This window comes from Humulus lupulus, chromosome 8, assembly GCF_963169125.1.
Source record: "Humulus lupulus chromosome 8, drHumLupu1.1, whole genome shotgun sequence".
In the NCBI taxonomy this organism is placed as follows: Eukaryota; Viridiplantae; Streptophyta; class Magnoliopsida; order Rosales; family Cannabaceae; genus Humulus; species Humulus lupulus.
Genome location: NC_084800.1, coordinates 123,570,443 through 123,592,404, shown reverse-complemented (window position 1 = coordinate 123,592,404; position 21,962 = coordinate 123,570,443). Strand labels below are relative to the sequence as shown.

Here is a 21,962-nt window from a genome sequence, read left to right as displayed (position 1 = left end):
GCGTAATCTAGATTCAGATTGCTAAAGTGGATAGATATCTTGGTAAAGGTGTTGGATATAATAGTGATTATATATGACCGATATGAATTAATTATTTTTATAAACTTACTGTTTTCCATAAAGATTTAATTCATATCATAATAGATGATCAGTCTAAATCATGAGTAATCATGAACTCCTATTTATGTTTATTGGATCTTTTGATTCATTCGTTAAGGTCTCTTGATGTAATGAGGCTAGTGACTTTTGTTTTGGAGATTCAATATCATGAATGGTTGGGAACACGATTCTATAATTATAGAATCCATGTTTTCCTAACAGATTGAATATTGGTTCCCTTAAGGGTTAATTCTAGGATTGAATAACACTACTACAAAATACACTTTACGGGTCACTTTTTTAGGACACACACCTAAATGCAAGTCCTTAAAAATGTTTATGGAGTTTTTGGGACACTCATTGAGAGTCCTGAAAAAATACAATTTAGGACTCGCAATGAGTGTCTTAAAAAAAATATGTGAGTCCTAAAAAAATATGAGCTGAAAAATTAGGAATTATGACTTTTAAGGACTCGCTTTGCAAGTCCTAAAAAAGTATTAACTACTCCCAAAGCAAGTCCTTAAAATTGGTAATTAAAACAATTATAAACTATCCCCAAAGTCAAAATAAAAAAAAACCAAGAATCATAATTAAAAAATAACTAAATTATGTAAATATATTTATAAAAATATGTATTAATTAACTTTTAAAACAATGCAACAATTTTAACTAAATATTACATTAAAGTATTACAAAATTTAACAAATGTCATTAATAATGGTTTATTAAAATATGTGAGAAAAAAAAACGTGGAAATTTTTTTGTAACAAAACAAAATTATAGGCGGCAAATGAAATAATAGGCGCATATGAAATCAATGCATACATTTGTGTTTTCTTTTTATTATTTTATTTATCAATCTCTCAAACCTATCTAACCTCTTGGCTCTCTCTAGGTATCTAACCCTTTTCTCTTGTAGATGTCTGACACTAAAAGCTCGACGGAGATGACGACGGGGCTCGACGGCACGAGGGCTTGACAATCTGTCTCGCTGCTTTCATCTTTCCAAGTCCGATGGTGTGCGGGGTCGAGGTTGGGTGAACGGTAGTGCACGAGGTCGGGATTGTGTTCATTCAACCCCTCATTTGCGACAGTGGTACCGAAATGGTGAAGGTTTCCATTTCAAATTTTGGCATCGTCTGCGGTCACACGGGTTCGGAGGTTGGGAAATCGATTGCTTGGGTTCAGAGATTGGATTAAGAGATTGAGTTCAGAGATTGGGAATGGTGAAGGTTAGCATTTCAAATTTTTGTTTTTTAATGCATTCTTTGATTAGTTTGCTTTGGCAGTATCACCAATGTGTCTTCTTATAACTCATATATATGATTTGAGAAGCTGATTTTGTGCTTATGCAGTTCTATTTAGTATTTATACTTTATTGGCCTTGAAAATGGCAGAGAATTGGGGATGTGTCGAAGGAAATAAAAAGAGTGAGGGCATAGATGGAAGAAAACGAAGAACTGGCGATACTAATGAGAGGTCTTCGTGGACAAGCGATTGTAACCTCTTTGGGTCCAGCTTATATCAAACTTGGGCAAGCATTGAGCATTAGACCTGATATACTTTCACCAAGTGCAATGACTGAGCTTCAAAAACTCTAATAAGGTAGAGTTATTTGGATTTTTTTGTCTTTCTGTTTTGAACGAACACTACCAATTTAATTCTAAAACTTCTATTTTTTTTCTCTTGCATAATTTCCCAAGCGAATGATCAGATTCCATAAATACCTCGTGCCTGCACCAGACCATAACCCAGAAAGATCGAGAGAATTACAGAAGGAAAAATAAAATAGAGAGACAGAAACCTCAATGTAGATTATACAAAAGAATATACTAGTACAAGTACTAGTGAAGAAAAGCCAGTTAGTCAGGCTAGGTAATTTATTATTACTTATAATCTCTATTATGGCTTTGATGGATTACTTTTTTGTCGATTCAAACTTTCTTCCTTTTCTGGCAAATAATTACACTCATTATTACACGATATAAATATATATAATTAATTAAAGAAATAATTAAACCAATATGACTTTTGAGTCTAGTAAAAGTTAGTAAATGATTGAGTAATATCACGTTAGTTAATTTTTTTTTTAGTAATAGAGGAATAAATAATAATATAATGTATTAATTGAATTATCAATCCAAAATTATTTGAGGTATAAATATAATCCATCCATTTTTATTAATTGTAATTATTCCAATTTTTTTCCCTATATTATCAAATTCAACGAAATATATATATGTATATCGTCTAATTGTTATAATTAACATGGCTTAAAGATAAGATAAGATAATATACTTAAGTATAATCTAGAATTTTTTTCATCTATTTTATAATAGTTAATAATAAAATGAATACAAGCGATTATTTAGAACTTGCTAGCTAGTTCAATGAACTTTATAATTACCTTTATGATTATATAGCTCTTTATACATATAATAGAAAGCTCAAGTTGAACAACTTAATCATAGAATTGTAGAAACGATTCATCTATATAATTATTTGGCTCCCTGAGTACAAGCCCGACTCAACTGTTAGTTATATTTAACAGCTAAAATTTTATCTCTTCTCTAGAGATTTTCACAATATTTTTCTTTTTCCCTTCTTCTACTTGTTGCTCTATTAATCTCTTACATCTTGCTCCGGTCTTTCTTTGTCTTCATGCTATTCATATCTAATTTCTCTTTCAATTGTTTAAGGTCTTCATCCAATTTGCATTGTTGAAAGGTAATTGCTTAAATTTATTTGATGCATTCGTTTTGGGTTGATTATTGTGCTTTTCAAAATAATAATTTTGCTGGATTTTCTTTTTTCAAATGAGGGATCTTTTGTCTTTTGGATCATTGTTGCTGAGTTGAAAGTTAGCTCTTCTATTCTCTTATTTGGGTTTAGGATTTTATTTGCTAATCTTTAAATCTGAAATATTAGTTTAATTATTTATTAGTTATAGAATTCATATTACGTGTAGAAATGCTTAAAATATATTTTTTTGTTGTAATTTCTTTGATATTTTTAGTCCAAATTGTAATGTTTCTGAAGAAGATTCCAAACCCTCATAAGCAGATTATTTATGGTTCTATTATAACAAGACTTTTATATGTGAAAGTTTCAAACTGAGATGCATTTTCTTGTAATTTATTTTGTATTCAACCTACACTCTACTAAAAAAAACCTTAGTTTCAGATGTGATGGAATTGGTATTTAAGACATTATTTAGGACTTAATGAGTATTAAGGACTCCCAAAGCAAGTCTTTAAAATTGTTAAGTAAAACACTTAAAAAACTATCATTTTTTTTTCGAAATTATAGGGTTAAAACACAAGAGAAAACCCATCAGCACTACACATTTGGGGATTTATTCAATCACACCATTTAGGGCTGATTTGCTTTGAACGGCAGCTGCTAGGTGAACGACGCTCGACGACACACATTTGGGGATTTTGATTGGTTTTAAAGCATTGGATTGTTAGCTAATTGCAAGAGGTATGTTGTATTTGATTTAGTTTTAAAAAAATTCAATATTTTACAAATTTGAATGATAACTATATTACTTTAGTGGAGTTTGAATATCTTAGATATTCATTCGTAGTGAAGTAGGTTATGGGAATTCTGTGTGCTACGGTGATAACAGAAGATTGAGAACTTGCATGTCTTAGTGAAGTAGGTTCTGAGAATTTTGTGTGCTGCGGTGATATATGGATGAAAACCTGTGTGTTGTTTGATTTGTTTGACATGTTGGTGTTGATTGTGACAAATGGCTAGGCTAGTAAATTAGGGGATATGCTGTCCGATTTTCTATAGATTTTTTTGTACTTAGTTTTGTGTGGAAATATGAAAAAGATGACTGCCACAATGATAAATTTGTGATCCGGATATTTAACATTTGATAGTCTAATTAATAATTAAGTTAATTATAGAATTTTAAATGCATACTTGGACCTGAGATAAATTTTTAATTACTAGAATAGGCTAAAAAAATTATGTTTAGTTGAAACCCACTATACATCCAAGAAAGGATTCAAATTAGTGATGTTTCTTTCTTAATTAATCAAGTAATTAAGTATTACTAATGTCTTATCACTTAAGTTCCTTCCCACTTGAACCATAACATCATAATAAATAATAAGCAGGCATTAAAGTTTTAACGAAATTAGAGATTAAGAGGTGGATTATGATTAAAAGGGTCTCTTAAAAGATGCTTAATTAGATGCTTAATTTAGTAAAAACTATTTGATTTGAATGCAATTTGCGAAGGGAAAAGGCAATGAAAATCTGCACTATGGTGTAGAGTCCAAGAACTTTACTTAGCTAGTTAGATAGTAGTAGTAATAATAATAGCTAGTAATAGTTGTAGTATTTTTATGACTGTAGATTTTGGTTCAAACCGGGACTTAGTTGGACACTCGTAGCAATACTTGTAGATTTTGTAAGTTTAATCTATAGTTTAAGAATATTAATTATAACCTAAAGTTTGATTAATATGACTAATTATGGAGATGATAATTATTATACTATAAGGTTTAGATAGACCCAATAAGATATTAACACTTGTCATGTGTATGTTTAATAAGAAATTAAGTATTTTTGAGGAATAAGTTTATTAAGAGCAATATTTGAAAATCTTAAGGTCTACCAGCAGCTTTGAAATCGTTAAAGGACTTACTCAAGGTTGTTTACTCAATTAAAATTAGGCTGAAAGAGTGTAGTTACGTGTATAATATTTCAGCTCATGTTGATATATCACAGCTCTAGGGGGCGATATATCGCCATACAGGGATACGAAAAACACGTAGCTTTGCATGACAACCTCGACGAGCCTTGGGAGCATGAGTCCAAGCGATATATCGGCTGTGGTGTATGGTTTTTAAATGATTTTGAAACTGAGCTCATTTTAATCCTTAACCTCTTGATAAGTCCAGAATTTTTTTGACCGAGTCTTCAGTCTCTGCTGAACGATTATTCAAATGTTTTTCAATTAAAAAGCCATTATTTTATTTAAGTTAAATGAAGATCTTTTCATTCTTGAAATCTATAAATAGGACCTAGTACCCAACCATTTCTTCATTCTTCAAGCTGAGTTCAGAGCCTACAAGCTGCTAGGATTACTTTAGAGTGTTAAACACTTGGGTTGGGGTTATAAGCTTAATAAACACTTGGGAAGTAAGGTTTATAGTGTATTTTGGTTTTGAGGTGTAGTTCGGTCATAGAAGCATTCGAGGTATTCCTAATTCTAGTTCCTTTCTGTATTGTTCTTATAGTTCTTCTCTACTCAAATCCTAACTCAGTCTTCTCTATTCTTGGTTAGGCATCTAAGATCTTGAACTTGAGGTTCTTGTTGGTAAGTATCTTTTCAATGGTGTAGTTCATTCTTTTATTTAGTATACTCACTTCTCTATTATGGTTTTTAGGAGTGTTCCAAAGTCTCGATCTTGTTTTCACATTCTGGTTTTTGGTAAGGAAAATATGGTAGATTTGTATGCTTTTATGTTGTTGATATATGTTTATGTTATAAGTATGTTTTTAGTTGTTTTAGTATATGAATTGTTTAGATAACAGTCACATAATTTGTTTAGATAACAAATATATAACTTGTTTAGATAACAAGTCCCAATAGTAGATTCCTTGGGCATATGATTGTTTAGATAACGAGCCCCATAAATTTATGTGACATGTTTAGATAACTAGCCCCATAAATTTATGGGCATATGATTGCTTAGCTAGCAAGTCCCAAGAATTATGATGGCCATTGTAATAGATGCTGTATTTATATAGTCATATGATTATAGTTTACAATTTATAGTTCATGCGAATGTATATGTTTCATGCTTGTGGTAGATTTTCTTTACTGGGCATTAGGCTCATTCCTTTATTTTTTATATGTGCAGGAAAATAGTTATAGCGGCAAGAAGGTTCTTGGCAGCTTGGGGATGTGTATTGAGGGAGAATGGAATCGGTGGACTGCGCAAACGATTCAAGGATGAAGTTGTTTAAGTCTTTCAATCATATTTTCTATGTATTTTTCCGCATCTGAGTTATAATGAATTTTAAGATCTAAGTCATGTTTTATTTTATTTTTAAAACAATGGGATTCCATACCCTACTCTAAATTTTATGTTAACCCTTGTTTTACAGTTTTAATAAAGTTATGACTATTTCATATGTATGTTTTCTTAAGATTAGTATTTATGTATAGTAGTTTATTAATGGTCCAAAGTCTATAATGGTTGGGTCGTTACAGTTGGTATCAGAGCAAACAGTTCATCCGCATGAAGTTCTCCTCGATACACACACTCAAAGCTCCGAATCTGACCGCCAAGTAAGTGTTTAAGTTATAGTTATTATGCTTATAAGTATAGCTAACGATTTTAGTCTTTATGTTTTCAGTTAAGAATGAACAGAGCATTAACCTATGAGGATATCCAAGCCATTAAGGCTTTAAAGAGAATTAGAGAACCGAAAAACACCGTAGGAGTGCTAGAACGAATCACTCGGAGGCTGGTTTTGTTCCACAGAGAAATAGGTCATCTCCAAGAATCTAAGCAGATCATGATGAGAGCAACAGAGCAATACGTTTTAGTAATTAGACTATTTAGAGATTTTCATACTGTAATTGCAGCCTTAGAGGAAATATGGGAAACAATGGATGATGAAGATGAACTGCTAGTAGCAATGAGATATTATTTTCTCTTAATTAGGTTCACTTCAAAAATGTAGTTTCAGTTTACAAATGAGCAAAAGCATAGAATTTTTACGAACCTTCCTCAAGAGAATTTTGAGGCACATGATAATGAGGACTATGAAGAGTTAGAAGATAATATGCTAGATGAAGGATCGGATATAGAAGATCCCGATTTTTAGAATAATTAGTTTCATTGTTTGTTTTAATTTATTATTTGTTTTCTTTTATGGTTGTAAATATTGAAAACTTTCTTTTCCAAATTAATATCATGGTTATTTTGTTATCATGTATGAGTTTGATTTTTCTTTTGCAAACATAATAAATAATAAATAAAATAAATAATGACTAAGTTCGGTGAGGGTGGATACAAATCAATGAACCAAGTTTCTATATTGAGAGTTAGGGAGCCATAGTAGTGGGAACGATTTTACTGATCCCAGCCCTCCCTCAATATGGTGAACTTTGGAACAAAGATGAGTTTCAAGCCTGAGAATTAAGCCATATAGAATGATTAGAATCAGACTTAGAAAATAATAAAGATGGCTTATTTTTCTAAGTATAGAAACCCACTCTGATAATAAAGAAGACTTATATAATTTTCATAAGAAGTCATAACAAATAGGTCCAAGTTATGTTTGTTTAGATTAAGTTTTTGCCTTAGAGCCTATTAGGGTAAAGTTCTAACATGTTTCTCTCAACTGTTAGAACTTTGCTGCGATGTCGCTCTGAAGATTTTCTCGTACCAACGGAAAGGCCTCCAACGCTGCTCCGGTGAACAATGAAGACCCTCCAGTTCGCAGAAGGGGAGTGCGTGCTACTGCCAGCAGCAATGCCCCGCCGCCACCAGCTGACAACACTGTGGAGATTGCCAAGCTGCGGCAACAAGTCGAGGAACTATTGCAGCAACAGAGACAACAGGCTCAGCCCTAGACTCATCCTCCACCTCCGCCGTAGCCACAACCACAACAAATGGCCTCAGCACCCCAACAAGTTGGTCGATTTGGGGGATGGCCAGTGACGAATTACGTGCCGTATCCAGTACAACACATGGAGCCAATTTATGAGCGGTTCCGTAAGCAGCACGCTCCGAACATTGAAGGGACTACAGACCCCTTCGAGGCAGAAGAGTGGCTAAGAAACGTGGAGCCAATCCTGACGCACATGAACCTCGGCAACACGGACCGCATATCCTGCATTTCGTCTTTGCTCAAGAAAGATGCCAGAAAATGGTGGGACCTAGTCCAGCAGTCGCATGATGTTGCCACTATGACTTGGACTCGATTTGTGGAGCTGTTCCACAAAAAGTACTATAATTCGGCTGTACTCGCTTCAAGAGTTGAGGAGTTCGCTGGCTTGAAGCAAGGGAATTTATCAGTAGTAGAGTATGCTCGGCAGTTTGATAGTTTGGCTAAGTTCGTTAGAGGACTTCGACCGAAGATCGAGCTGGGGGTTAAGTTAGCAAACCCAGGAAATACTACTTATGCCGATGTTTTAGAGACGACAATAGAAGTGGAAAGGCTGCAGGCTAACGTTAGTAAAGAAGAAGCTAGTAAGCCTGAGTCTAGATAGCAGGGTCAATCTCAAACAAGTCGGAACAACAACCATAACAACCACAATCAGTCCAGTAACAACAACAACAACAACAACGGTCAGAAAAGAAGGCATCCTGACAACAAACAGTCCAACAACGATAAAAGGGCACAGACAAATAATGGAGGTAGTAGGTCAGGTTATGTAGAATACCCGCAATGTGCTAAGCGTCAGAAGAAACATCCTGGTGAATGCCGTGCAAACACCAAAGGATGCTTCAACCGTGGTCAGGAAGGCCACCAAAAGAGGCAGTGTCCCCAATTCAAGCCAGAAGGGAAAAAGGAAGACAAGATGGTTCCTGCCAGGGTATTCGCCTTAACCAAAGGAGAGGCTGATGCTAGCAATAAGGTGGTCACAGGTCAGGTTTCTATCCTCAATAATATATGTTATGTATTATTTGATTCGGGAGCCACTCATTTGTATATTTCGTTAGGAATGATAGAAAAACTAGACAAACCTTGTGAAAGATTTAGAACTAGGTTTGAAACCGAGTTGCCTTTAGGCAAAGTAGTTCTATCATCATGGATAGTACGAGGTGTACCAATCAAGATTGAGGACGTAGAACTAGAAGGAGACCTGATAGAACTAGAGATCAAGGACTTCGACGTGATACTAGGTATGGACTGGCTAGCAAAGCATGGTGTGACCATCGACTGCAAATGCAAGAAGGTGATGTTCAAGACTCCTGACGGCCAGAAATTATGCTTCATGGGACAAGTTTCAGGACTATGCACCCCGTTAATATCATCTTTCAAAGCCCAAAGGATGATAGAAAAAGGGTGTCAAGCGTTCTTAGCCAGCATCACAGATGTGGTAAAGGAAAGACCACTTAAGGTTGAAGACGTCCGCATTGTAAGAGAATTCCTAGAAGTATTTCCCGATGACTTGCCAGGGTTGCCGCCAACTCAGGAAATTGACTTCACAATTGAATTAGTACCAGGCACTGAGCCTATCTCCAAGGCACCATACCGTATGGCACCTACAGAACTCAAGGAGTTAAAGACGCAGCTGTAAGAACTCCTAGACTTGGGTTTTATTAGGCCAAGCCATTCGCCATGGGGAGCACGGTTCTATTTGTGAAGAAAAAGGACGAAAGTATGCGGATGTGCATAGACTACCGCGAGATGAATAAGGTAACAATCAAGAATAAGTACCCGCTACCTCGAATTGACAACTTGTTTGATCAACTCCAGGTGCGATCGTATTTTCAAAGATTGATTTACGGTCCAGGTACCATCAGCTCGAGGTGCGGGGAGAGTATATTTCTAAAACAACTTTTAGGACTCATTATGGGCATTACAAGTTCTTAGTTATGTCTTTTGGTCTTACCAATGCACCAGCCGCATTTATGGACTTGATGAATAGGGTCTTCAAGGACTACTTAGATAAATTTGTCGTAGTGTTCATCGACGACATCTTAGTATACTCCAAGGACGAAGTCGAGCATGAGGAACATTTGAGGTTGATTTTGTCACGACTAAAGGAGCATCAACTCTACGCCAAGTTCAAGAAATGCAAGTTTTGGCTTTCGCAAGTGGCGTTCCTCAGGCACATTATATCCAAGGACGGAGTTGCAGTAACCCATCTAAGGTAGAGGCTGTAAAGGATCGGCCAAGACCAAAGAGCGCATCCAAAGTAAGCAGCTTTATGGGATTAGCAGGTTATTATAGGAGGTTCGTAGAGGGCTTTTCTAAGATAGCCACTCTACTCACCAACCTGACCCGGAAACAGTAGAGATTCAACTGGAATGATAGATGTGAAGAAAGCTTCTAGTTGCTTAAGGACAAGCTGTGCTCAGCACCAGTACTCTGTGTACCAACACCCAACGATAAGTTCATAGTCTACTACGATGCGTCGAAGCAAGGGTTGGGTTGCGTGCTGATGCAGAATGACAAGGTGATAGCCTACGCCTCACGGCAGCTGAAGGAGTACGAGCAATGCTATCCAACGCACGATATGAAGTTGGCAGCGGTGGTCTTTGCGTTGAAAATCTGGCGCTATTATCTTTACGGAGAACGATGCGAGATTTATACGGACCACAAAAGTTTAAAATAATTCTTTACTCAGAAGGAGCTCAATATGAGGCAGTGTAAGTGGTTACGACTGTGAAGTCTTATACCACCCGGGAAAGGAAAACGTAGTTGCCGATGCGCTAAGTAGGAAGAGTTATGGAAGTTTAGCAGCACTAGCAGGAATAGAAAAGTCGCTACAGCAGGAGCTGATCAATGCCGGAATAGAAATAGTTGTCCGTAAGCTGACTAATTTGTCTATCTAGACAAATCTGCTAGAAGATATACGGATTGGGCAAAGGCATGACGACACACTAGCGAAACATATGGATGCAGTTAGAGAAGGCAAGGCCACAAATTTCTCAATATCTGGTCAAGGGTTATTGAGATATAAGGATCGGGTATGCGTGTCGAATGATCAAAGGATTAAGATGGCAATTCTAGACGAAGCGCACAATGCCCCGTACTCAGTTCACCCAGGGTCGACCAAGATGACTCACGACATCAAGGCAATATATTGGTGGCCAGGGATGAAGAAGGACATAGCGGAATTTGTGTCTAAGTGTCTAGTATGCCAGAAAGTGAAAGCAGAACATCAGCGGCCTGCACGCTTATTACAACCGCTTAGCGTACCAGAATGGAAGTGGGACAATATAGCTATGGACTTCGTGACAGGTTTGCTGCGAACAAGTAAGTAGCATGATTCATCTTGGGTAGTAATAGATAGACTAACCAAGTCGGCTCATTTCCTGCCTGTTAAGACTTCATACACGGCAGACCATTATGCAGACATCTATGTCCAAGAGATAGTACGGTTGCATGGAATCCCCAAGACAATAGTGTCGGATAGAGGATCGGTGTTTACATCGAGATTTTGGGGAAGTTTACAACGAGCCATGGGTACTAAGTTAAGTCTTAGTACAACTTTTCATCCTCAGACAGACGGGCAGTCCGAGCATACGATACAGATTTTAGAAGATATGCTACGCGCTTGTGTACTTGATTTCGGAGGATCATGGAATAAGTACTTGTCGCTGATAGAGTTCTCCTACAACAATAGCTACCAGCCAATGATCGAGATGACACCTTATGAGTTACTTTATGGAAGAAGGTGTCGATCGCCGCTACACTGGGACGAGGTAGGAGAAACTCAGCTTCTCGGTCTTGAAGCTGTTAGAAAAGCTCAAGAAGCAGTAGCGTTAATTAGACAGTGTATGCTTGCTGCTCAAAGCTGTCAGAAAAGCTATACGGATGCCAAGCGACGCGATGTGGAATTCAAAGTCGGAGATCAAGTCTTCCTGAAGATATCTCCTATGAAAGGTGTGAAGCGGTTTGGGAAGAAAGGCAAGCTTAGTCCCTGATTTATAGGTCCTTTTGAGATATTGGACAAAGTGGGAGTAGTTGCGTATAGATTAGCCCTACCGCCAGCCCTAGCAGATAGTCACAACATGTTCCACATCTCAATGCTACGCAAGTATGTGTCAGACCCATCTCACGTCCTCAAGTACGATACGATAACACTCCAGAAAGACTTGAGTTACGAGGAACGACCGGTTAGCATCCTAGATAGAGGGATGAAGAAGTTACGGTCCAAGATTATTCCAATAGTGAAAGTCCTATGGAGTAATAGTTCTAAACGAGAGGCAACGTGGGAGTTGGAGGAGGACATGCCAGGCCAGTATCTGGAATTATTTGGTAAGTAAATTTCGAGGACGAAATTCTTTTTAGTAGGGGAGAATTGTAGAGTCCAAGAACTTTACCTAGCTAGTTAGATAGTAGTAGTAATAGTAATAGTTGTAGTATTTTTATAACTGTGGATTTTGGTTCAAGCCGGGACTTAGTTGGACACTCGTAGCAATGCTTGTAGATTTTATAAGTGTAACCTATAGTTTAAGAATATTAATTATAACCTAAGGTTTGATTAATATGACTGATTATGGAGATGATAATTATTATACTATAAGGTTTAGATTGACCCAATAAGATATTAACACTTGTCATGTGTATGTTTAATAAGAAATTAAGTATTTTTTAGGAATAAGTTTATTAAGAGTAATATTTGAAAATCCTAGGGTTCTGCCAGCAGCTTTGAAATCGTTAAAGGACTTAGTCAAGACTATTTACTCAATTCAAATTAGGCTGAAAAAGTGTAATTACGTGTATAATATTTCAGCGTATGCCGATATATCGCAGCTCTAGGGGGCGATATATCACCATACGGGGATACGAAAAACACATAGCTTCGCACGAAAACCTCGACGAGCCTCGGGAGCATCAGTCCAGGTGATATATCGCCTAGCATGGGCGATATATCGGTTGTGGTGCATTGTTTTTGAATGATTTTGAAATCGAGCTCATTTTAATCCTTAACCTCTTGATAAGTCCAGAATCTTTTTGACCGAGTCTTCAACCTCTGCTGAACAATTATTCAAATGTTTTTCAATTAAAAAGCCATTATTTTATTCAAGTTAAAAGAAGATCTTTTTATTCTTGAACTCTACAAATAAGACCTAGTACCCAGCCATTTCTTCATTCTTCAAGCTGAGTTCAGAGCCTACAAGCTGCTAGGATTACTTTAGAGTGTTAAACACTTAGGTTGGGGTTATAAGCTTAATAAACACTTGGGAAGTAAGGTTTATAGTGTATTTTGGTTTCGAGGTGTAGTTCGGTCATAAAAGCATTCAAGGTATTCCTAATTCTAGTTCCTTTTTGTATTGTTCTTATAGTTCTTCTCTACTCAAATCCTAACTCAGTCTTCTCTATTCTTGGTTAGGCATCTAAGATCTTGAACTTGAGGTTCTTGTTGGTAAGTATCTTTTCAATGGTGTAGTTCATTCTTTTCATCTCTTTTCTTTAGTATACTCACCTCTCTATTATGGTTTTTAGGAGTGTTCCAAAGTCCCGATCTTGTTCTCACATTCTGGTTTTTTGGTAAGGAAAATAGGGTAGATTTGTATGCTTTTATGTTGTTGATATATGTTTATGTTATAAGTATGTTTTTAGTTGTTTTAGTATATGAATTGTTTAGATAACAGTCACATAATTTGTTTAGATAACAAATATATAACTTGTTTAGATAACAAGTCCCAATAGTAGATTCCTTGGGCATATGATTGTTTAGAAAACGAGCCCCATAAATTTATGTGACATATTTAGATAACTAGCCCTGTAAATTTATGGGCATATGATTGTTTAGCTAGCAAGTCCCAAGAATTATGATGGCCATTGTAATAGATGTTGTATTTATATAGTCATATGATTATAGTTTACAGTTTATAGTTTATAGTTTATGTGTATGTATATGTTTCATGCTTGTTGTAGATTTTCCTTGCTGGGCATTAAGCTCATTCCTTTATGTTTTATATGTGCAAGAAAATAGTTATAGCGGCGGGAATGTTCTTGGCAGCTTGGGGATGTGTATTGAGGGAGAATGGAATCGGTGGACTGCGCAAACGATTCGAGGATGAAGTTGTTTAAGTCTTTCAATCATATTTTCTATGTATTTTTCCGCATCTGAGTTGTAATGAATTTTAAGATCTAAGTCATGTTTTATTTTATTTTTAAAACAATGGGATCCCATACCCTACTCTAAATTTTATGTTAACCTTTGTTTTACAGTTTTAATAAAGTTATGATTATTTCATATGTATGTTTTCTTAAGATTAGTATTTATGTATAGTATTTTATTAATGGTCCAAAGTCTAGGAAAAGTTGGGTTGATACATATAGTATATTTTTAAAAGGAAGATTGATATCATATATTAGGACTAAATTAGGATTGACATTTGAATCAATTTATGCGCTCTTTTTTTCTTTTAAGATTGCTATATTAAAACAGTTTATTTGTAGTGGCCTCAAAAAGTAAAATCCTTTTGATTATATAAAATCACTTATATATCTAAGCAAGTTATACTATATGTACAATGTTAGCCAATTTATATTAATAGGTAATTGATTTAAGGAAAATAATCTTCCTTTATAGTAAACCAAACTCAACTCCAATGTTTACAAATAATAATAATTTAACAATCCTGGTTAAAACCATAGGGCAATGTAGTTAAAACCCAATTGTTCTCCGCTTTGCCCATTTATCTTCAGACCAAATTAGTCACCTGCTAATACAAAAAAGAAAGTAATGTACATCAACTTTTCTGTTTCAAACACTGGAATTGATGCAAACAAATGTAATGTATTGTTTAAACATGTTGTGTCTAAATGAAAAAGGGCAACTTCTTCACAATCCAATACAACTATAGTTTTAGAGATTTTTATGAGGTTTTGGTTTTCTGTGATAATTTTATTTCATTTATCTAGCTAAGTTTTCTTTGTCCTATAAGTGTTGTTGTCAAATCTTAGTCACAACAGATAGATTTCATGAAAATGATATCCACTACTCTATTGCCTCTTAAACCACAAAGCAGAGATTAAACCACAAAAAATCTATTTGCTTTGCTCACAGTCGAATAAGAGCCAAAATCTGAAAATGGCTATTGAGCCTTCTCCCTTGATGTTCATTCCAAGAAAATACAGGTAATGAAAGATAGTAAGGGAAATTCGAGGATCCCTTAAGCCTCCCAAATTTAACAAACAATCCACACCCTCCCTCACTATTTATTACAACTCCATAACTAACTTTCCCCACCATATTTCTGACAATTTCTTTTATTTACTCATACTAACTACTATTGAAGCTCATTCCTCCCAAATAAGCAATTTACTAACATTTAATCATCCATTTCTTTCTAATCCCAACTGAGAACCTGTCACAGACTACAAGAGAATTTCAACTACTAATACCAAATAACAAACTATAATGCCAAAAACACAATGGCATTATGCTTCCGTTATAAATACTTTTAAAGATGTTACTCTTTTGGACTGTTGTTATCTTCAAGTTAGAGCCCTTTCTGTCTGTGGTCATTTCTTTCTCAGAGTGGTCAGCCAGAGCCTTAATTAATGAGTGATGCCCAGGTGGACTTCTTATAACTCCAACAAAATTTGTTGGCATTATTAGGCACCCATGATATTTTGAAGAGGGGAGGTGAACCCCATTCTTTTTGGTTTTTTGTAACCCCCTCCATTTAAATTTCATCTTCTTTTATTTGTAATTTGTTTATATAATTTCTCACAGATTTAGAGGTTATATAGAAGAAAATAAAAACATACATATTTGTTTTTTATTGAATCCAAGGTGGGATTGCAAAGGTGACTCTTAGCTAAAAGTAAGTTTAGATTGTCCTACCTAGTGGTAAGGTTTATGTCACAAAGCTGGCTATTTGTTCTCTACAAGATCATATTGCCTAACCTAACCTTTAACCTCTACAGAAAAGAACACATATCATGTGTTCAGCCTTTATTTCCACCACAAGTTTTGCAAGACAAACAATTAATGAAAGAAAATGCTCAATATGGTTAGGAGAGAAAACTAATTGGAAAAGAAAATTAAAAGTGAAAGTACATTTTCTCTTTCATTATAATCTGACTATTTCTATTTTACATCAAACTGAACAGCTTCTGTTAACATAGAAGTATAAGATAAAGAACTTTTTTTTTAACAAGCTTTACATTATTCAAGCATAATTCCCTGTGAAAAGGATTAACTATATCAATCAACTTCCACCCAGATGTTGAATTTAAAATATAACTGACCCTCAACTTCTAATCACTTGCAACCATTGTCACATTACTACAATTCAGTGCAAAGTAATTTTTTCTTTCTTGTTTGTTTGTTTGTTTTTTTTTTTTTTTTTCTGTTGTGTGTTGTTTAGTTTTCTTTTATTTTTGTAAGTGATTTATAGCAACATACCACCAAAGCCAAAACCTATCCACACCGAAATTTTCTTTAATAGCTCTTAAAATTCTGCTAACACACACCATTAAAGCTTGAAAAAGGCAACCGTATAACTATTTAAACTTTGTGAGGGAAAAGCAAATACAGAAACTAAATTTCTTATCTTTTCACACCATGCAACTGAACAACAGTTGTTATAATATACATAATCGTGTAATTGAGAGTTTATTTACAGCCCACCATATAAAATGTTCTAGGGTAAGTGTGCAAATGCTATCAATAAAACTACATAGAACTAATACTAAAACAAAGTAATAAACATTAAACAGTCCAATTTAAACACTAGAGGTCGTTGGTGAGAAGGGACTTGAAGACAAATCCTCATTAACTGACTCAGTACCTCAAGGCGCTACACCAATGTTCAAATGAATTTAGTTCCTATTAAAATTACCTACACTTAACAATCCCCTAGCACAGGTTGCCAGCAATATAATCTTCCTTTAAAGAGCCCCTACCAATAATAATTTGTATGTTGCGGTGATAAATGGATGAAAACCTGTGTGTTGTTTGATTTGTTTGACATGTTGGTGTTGATTGTGATAGCCAGGCTAGTAAATTAGGGGATGTGCTGTCCGATTTTTTATAAATTTTCTTGTACTTAGTTTTTTTTTGTATGTTTATTTTATTTTATTTTCTTAATTTTAATGTTTTACCAATTTTTATATAGTGTCGTAAACAACCAAACAATATCAATTGCAGATATTACGTTATGAGGATGATGAAGAATGTACTTATCAATGCCCCTCATATCAAACCTTTCTTGTCGAAACAGGTAACAAACAATATATAATTTTAATCTAGTATAATTTTTGTATATGCTTTGAATTTATTACCACTAATATAATTTTAATTAAAGTTTTGTTTCTTTGTTTTTTTCAGTTCACCTCTGACAAACCATATACTACTCAAGAAATTGACGAAGTTCGAGAAGAATGGGCGATGTCATTTTTACAATTGGTTAGAGCAAAATGAATGATGTTATAGCTAGCTTATTACAATACATGTTGAGAAATTTAAATTTCTTTCTCAAAATTTTTTTGTCGTTTTTTTAGTATTTTCTTTTCAAATTTCTCTTAATACATTTTCGACAGTCAAAGCTATATATTTTTTAAAATCAAAATGAAGATTGTAGCTGCATTTTTTTAAAAAAAAATTTACTTTTAAGGGCATGCAAAACGAGTCCTAAAATCTTAATTTAAAGACACTCAAAGGGATCTTTTAGGACTCGCACTTACTTAAAGGCACTCAACCCGATTTTTTAGGACTCGTAACGCGAGTCCTAAAAAATTACTTAAAGACACTCAACCCAATTTTTTAGGACTCGCATTGCGAGTCCTAAAAAACCTTAGTTTTTAAGGCTCTCGCGAGTCCTAAAAAACCTTTTTTGTAGTAGTGTAGTTATTGAGCTCAAATCTATAATTTGATTATAGAATAATTACTCACTAGTGAATTAATGGTATTTAAGGAACAAGAGGTAATTAGAAGGGTAAAATGGTAATTTTGATCAGCTCTAATTAGCGAACCAATAAATGGACGACATAACTACATTTATTGATTACATTAATGGGCTACAAGAGAAAACTCTCTAAATTATATAATTACTTAGAGTGCAATTCCATATTTATAGTGGAGTAATAATGGAATTAATATAAAAGATTATTGAATTAAAGAGTTTAATTAATAATCTGGTTTATTGGAGTTTCGTATTATAGGTCCATGGTCTGCGGGTCGCCTATGTCCTACACTGTCAAGGGTAAGGATGTCACAAGAAAGATTGATTAATTGTTAATTGACTAATTAGTTTTTATTTGAAAAACTTTATATTAGTTCAAATTAATATTGATTATGTTTGAATTAATATTTGCGGAGAGTTAATTATTATCTTATTATAAGATAATTATTTAAAACTAATAGTTTTTAAGATCAGGTTAATTTTGAATTAACTGATATTTATTTTGGGAATAAATATGTTGTCTTAAAATTAATTAAACAAAAAAATGAGAAAATCATGGATACCACATATAGTGGCACACGCCACTCATTGTGCAAGACAGTGAGTGGTGCCATACATGTGTGCCACATCATCCCTGGGATTTGAATTTTGAATTTCAAATTTTTTTATTTATTTACTTATTCTTTTTAAATATGATTTAAATTTAATAATTAAAATGTTTATAACTGACTAGTTTTAATTTAATTATATAAAGAATATTAAAATATTTTTAATCATCTTTATAAACTTGCAAAATAAGCGATTCTTTTCTAAGTTGTTGTTTTTAGGTTATTAGACTAAAAAAAGAAACCATAGAATTTTCTCTAAGCTTGAAAAATTCTAGAAGTTTCCATAAGTCTTATTTCTTTTGAAACCTCTCTAGATATCAGGTGCTGAGAATATGTTGAGAGCCTGATAACTCCATTTTAGTGTTGTTTAAGATGTGTTTTTATTGTAATCTTGAGTATTTATGTTTGTTTTGTGCAAGATTACGCTTTTTTAGTGGTCGTTTGAATCAAAATGGTGCTAAGGATGAGTTAAAATAAGTTTTTGATGAAGGAAGGATGTTGAAAGGCTTACATGTGAAAATAATGGAATTAGAGTCGCGACATGGGCTTAAGGACCGCGACTCTAGTCAAGTCAGAAGCTCAAGGTTGTTGAAGGGAATTAAAGCCGCACCTTGCTCTTATAAATCGCGGCACTAGTGGAAGTTAGAGGCGAACCCAGGAGGACATTAAGACACAGGCCGCGATTGGGGTTTAGAGAGTCGCGGCACCTAAAGACCTAAATCAAACTTTAAATCACTTTAAAAATGACACGAGCCACGACCTAGGAAAAGCCAAGTTGCGACCCGCCTATGAAAAAAAGGAATTCGTGTTTTTTTCTTAGTATAAATTCGGACTTTATGTTTAATTATTGTTAGGTCAGATTTTAATTACGAGTTCAGAGATTAATTTTGATTCTGAGATTAGTATTTCTACACTTTCATACTTTTTATTTCTTCATCAAGACTTTGAATTTTATGTTTATGAATAATTATTTTCTTGTTTTAGTCATGTATGATATGAACTAAACACTTGGATTTCTATTTAATCTTATTATGATGTTCTATTGATTCTTCTTCTTTATTCTAATCTATATAATGTTTGCTTAATGTTAGTAAATACCTGATCAATATATTCTTGATTTGTGATTTATGATTTTGATTCAAAATTCGAAAGATGAGAATTGAATATGCTATCATTATATAGACATATGTTACATATTGGATCAAAGTACCTGTATGGCTTGTGTAGTAATTAGGTTGCTATGCTTAATGCCTACTATACGTTTAAGTTTATCATAGAGATGTAGAAAACCTGCATATAGGTTGAGATCTTATATCTTGAAAAAGAATAGGAATCAATTTATATTAACTTGCTATTAGAATAGGAAGAAAGAAATTTAGAGTTAATTAATAAAATTAATAGAATGAAAAGTTGATGAAGTTAACACCCTAGGCTTTTAATTATTGAATCAATCTTTATTTTTACAAAGTTTATTTTAGTTTTAAGACTTAGTTTAGAAATCATTCTATTTTCGACAGCCAAATAGAAATTTAAAAGCATTTAGTGGTAATTGGTTGATAGTCCTTGTGGGAATGATACTGTGATAGTCAGAATCTCGTGATCCGTAGGGGGAAAGACCTGGTAAAGCTGTTGTTGACGGTGAGAACTCGTCAACTAAGTTAAGTTGGAAAAAATTGCAAAGTAAAGATTGTCAATAGAAAAGCCTTAGAAATTTAAGTATCAACTCAAGAACAATTGCAGAACAACAATGGAGAAATCAATTTTCATTCACTATGATGCACTTGCTACAGTAAATTTTCCAACCCCCTTCCATGTGGAATTGGGGATCATTTTATAGTGGGCTCTAATGGCCCTGGTTACATGGTGGCCCAAGGGACCAATTCGTACACAGGTACACTGTCAGGAGAGTGGTTTTAGAAGTTGTGGTGTCTGCTCCAGTACATGATCAGGGTTGGTGGGAGCACCTCCATTCTAGTACTTGACTGTGCCTCCACTACTAGCCCAGTACGGGTGTCAGAGGCGTGGTGGTGGTGTTACCATTCCTCGTACTGTTCCCAACCGCCACTATTTGTCGGGTACAGGTGTCAGGCCTGTCCCTTGATCCTTGCAGGCATGTACGTACCCCTTTAGAGGTACCTTGTTCGTACTCTTTTTGTCTCTTGTGGGCCACCTTGAACACTGGCATCATGCGCGCAAGACCTTCGGACGAGACCCACTGGGGCGAGGCCGCCATATACGCGTGGCCCTTTGGGCGAGGCCCTTTGGCATGCTTAGTCCTTGGGTGAGGCCACCAGGCAAGCGCGGTCCTTGGGCGAGGCCCTTTGGTGCGAGGCCACTAGGCACGCGTGGCCCTTGGGCGAGGCCCTTTCGGGCAAGGCCACCCTATGCTTGCATGTTCCTTGGGCGAGGCCACCCTATGCTTGCATGTTCCTTGGGCGAGGTCCTTGAGGGCGAGGCCACCCCGCGCGCGGATCAAGTGTCGCGCGGCCAGCGCGCGTAGATCCTGGTGGTGCCGTGCGGTCAGCGCGTGCGGAGCAGGGGCGTCGCGCGGTCAGCGCGCGCGGGTCCTTGGTGGCACGCGATGGGCTCTTGGCACTTGTTTTGGGTCTCCAACAAGTACCAGATTTTTAGCATCCACAGCTGTCAATCCCACACCACCTGGGAAAGGTCAAGTGTGATGATTCTAAGACTGATGGCTTAAATGGATTGATGGGTACTACTTACACCAAAAAGATGCATCTTCTTTTCTTTAGCCCATCACTTGAGAACTCCAAAGTTAAGTGTGCTTGACTTGGAGTAATCTAAAGATGAGTGACCTCTTGGGAAGTTTTCCCAAGAAGTGTGCGAGTGAGGAAAAAGCACACTAGAAAGACTCGTGTTGGTTTGTAGGGCCAGTCGTCATTCCAGGAAGCAGCCATAGTGACGTGGGGCGTTACAAATGGTATCAGAGCCTTGACCCAGCCGAAAGTGTGGCCGACGGGGACGTCGGGCCCGTAAGGGGGGGTGATTATGACAGTCAGAATCCCGTGATCCGTAGGGGGAAAGACCATGTAAAGTTGTGCAATCCCACGCTGCCTGGGGAAGGTCAAGTGTGATGATTCTAAGACTGTGTAGGTATGGGACTACACAGTTGAAGATGGCTTAAATGGATTGATGGGTACTACCTATATCAACAAGATGCATCTTCTTTTCGGTAGCCCATCACTTGAGAACTCCAAAGTTAAGTGTGCTTGACCTGAAGTAATCTCAAGATGGGTGACCTCCTGGGAAATTTTCCCAAGAAGTGTGCGAGTGAGGACAAAGCACGCTGGAAAGACTCGTGTTGGTTTGTAGGGCCAGTCGTCTCTCTAGGAAGCAGCCATAGTGACGTGGGGCATTATAGATACTTTATTTACTATCTATATTACTTGAATCGATTACGTATACTTGCATATCATATTTTCACGATCAATGACTTGGAAGGCTTGGTGTGAGCTTTCACTTGGATAGGAAGATCATTGATTTTATGAAAAGACCCAAGGAATTTTGATAGGCTTCAAGAGGTAATCTTTGTTTCCTTGTATGTATCAGTTTAACGTATATGTATATGTATGATCTTGGTTGGTATTAATAAATTTTGAAAATCCCCTCCCCTACCTTCCACTGCGTATTTTGGTATTTTTCTATTTAATAC

The 21,962-nt window shown here is 35.6% G+C and overlaps 1 long non-coding RNA gene across 16 annotated transcripts; it reads left to right on the top strand.

Annotated features, from left to right (window-relative positions):
* The first annotated feature begins 941 nt into the window (after window positions 1–941).
* LOC133798398 (uncharacterized) lies at window positions 942–17,267 on the top strand. 16 transcript variants are annotated; one of them, XR_009875865.1, is made up of 7 exons: window positions 942–1,331; window positions 1,497–1,704; window positions 1,803–1,974; window positions 2,799–2,826; window positions 3,499–3,582; window positions 16,928–17,000; window positions 17,108–17,267. It is a non-coding gene; the product is annotated as an uncharacterized LOC133798398 (long non-coding RNA). The 16 variants fall into 16 exon arrangements; XR_009875860.1 differs by having other exon boundaries at window positions 3,409–3,582; XR_009875853.1 differs by lacking the exon at window positions 2,799–2,826.
* Window positions 17,268–21,962: the final 4,695 nt, after the last annotated feature.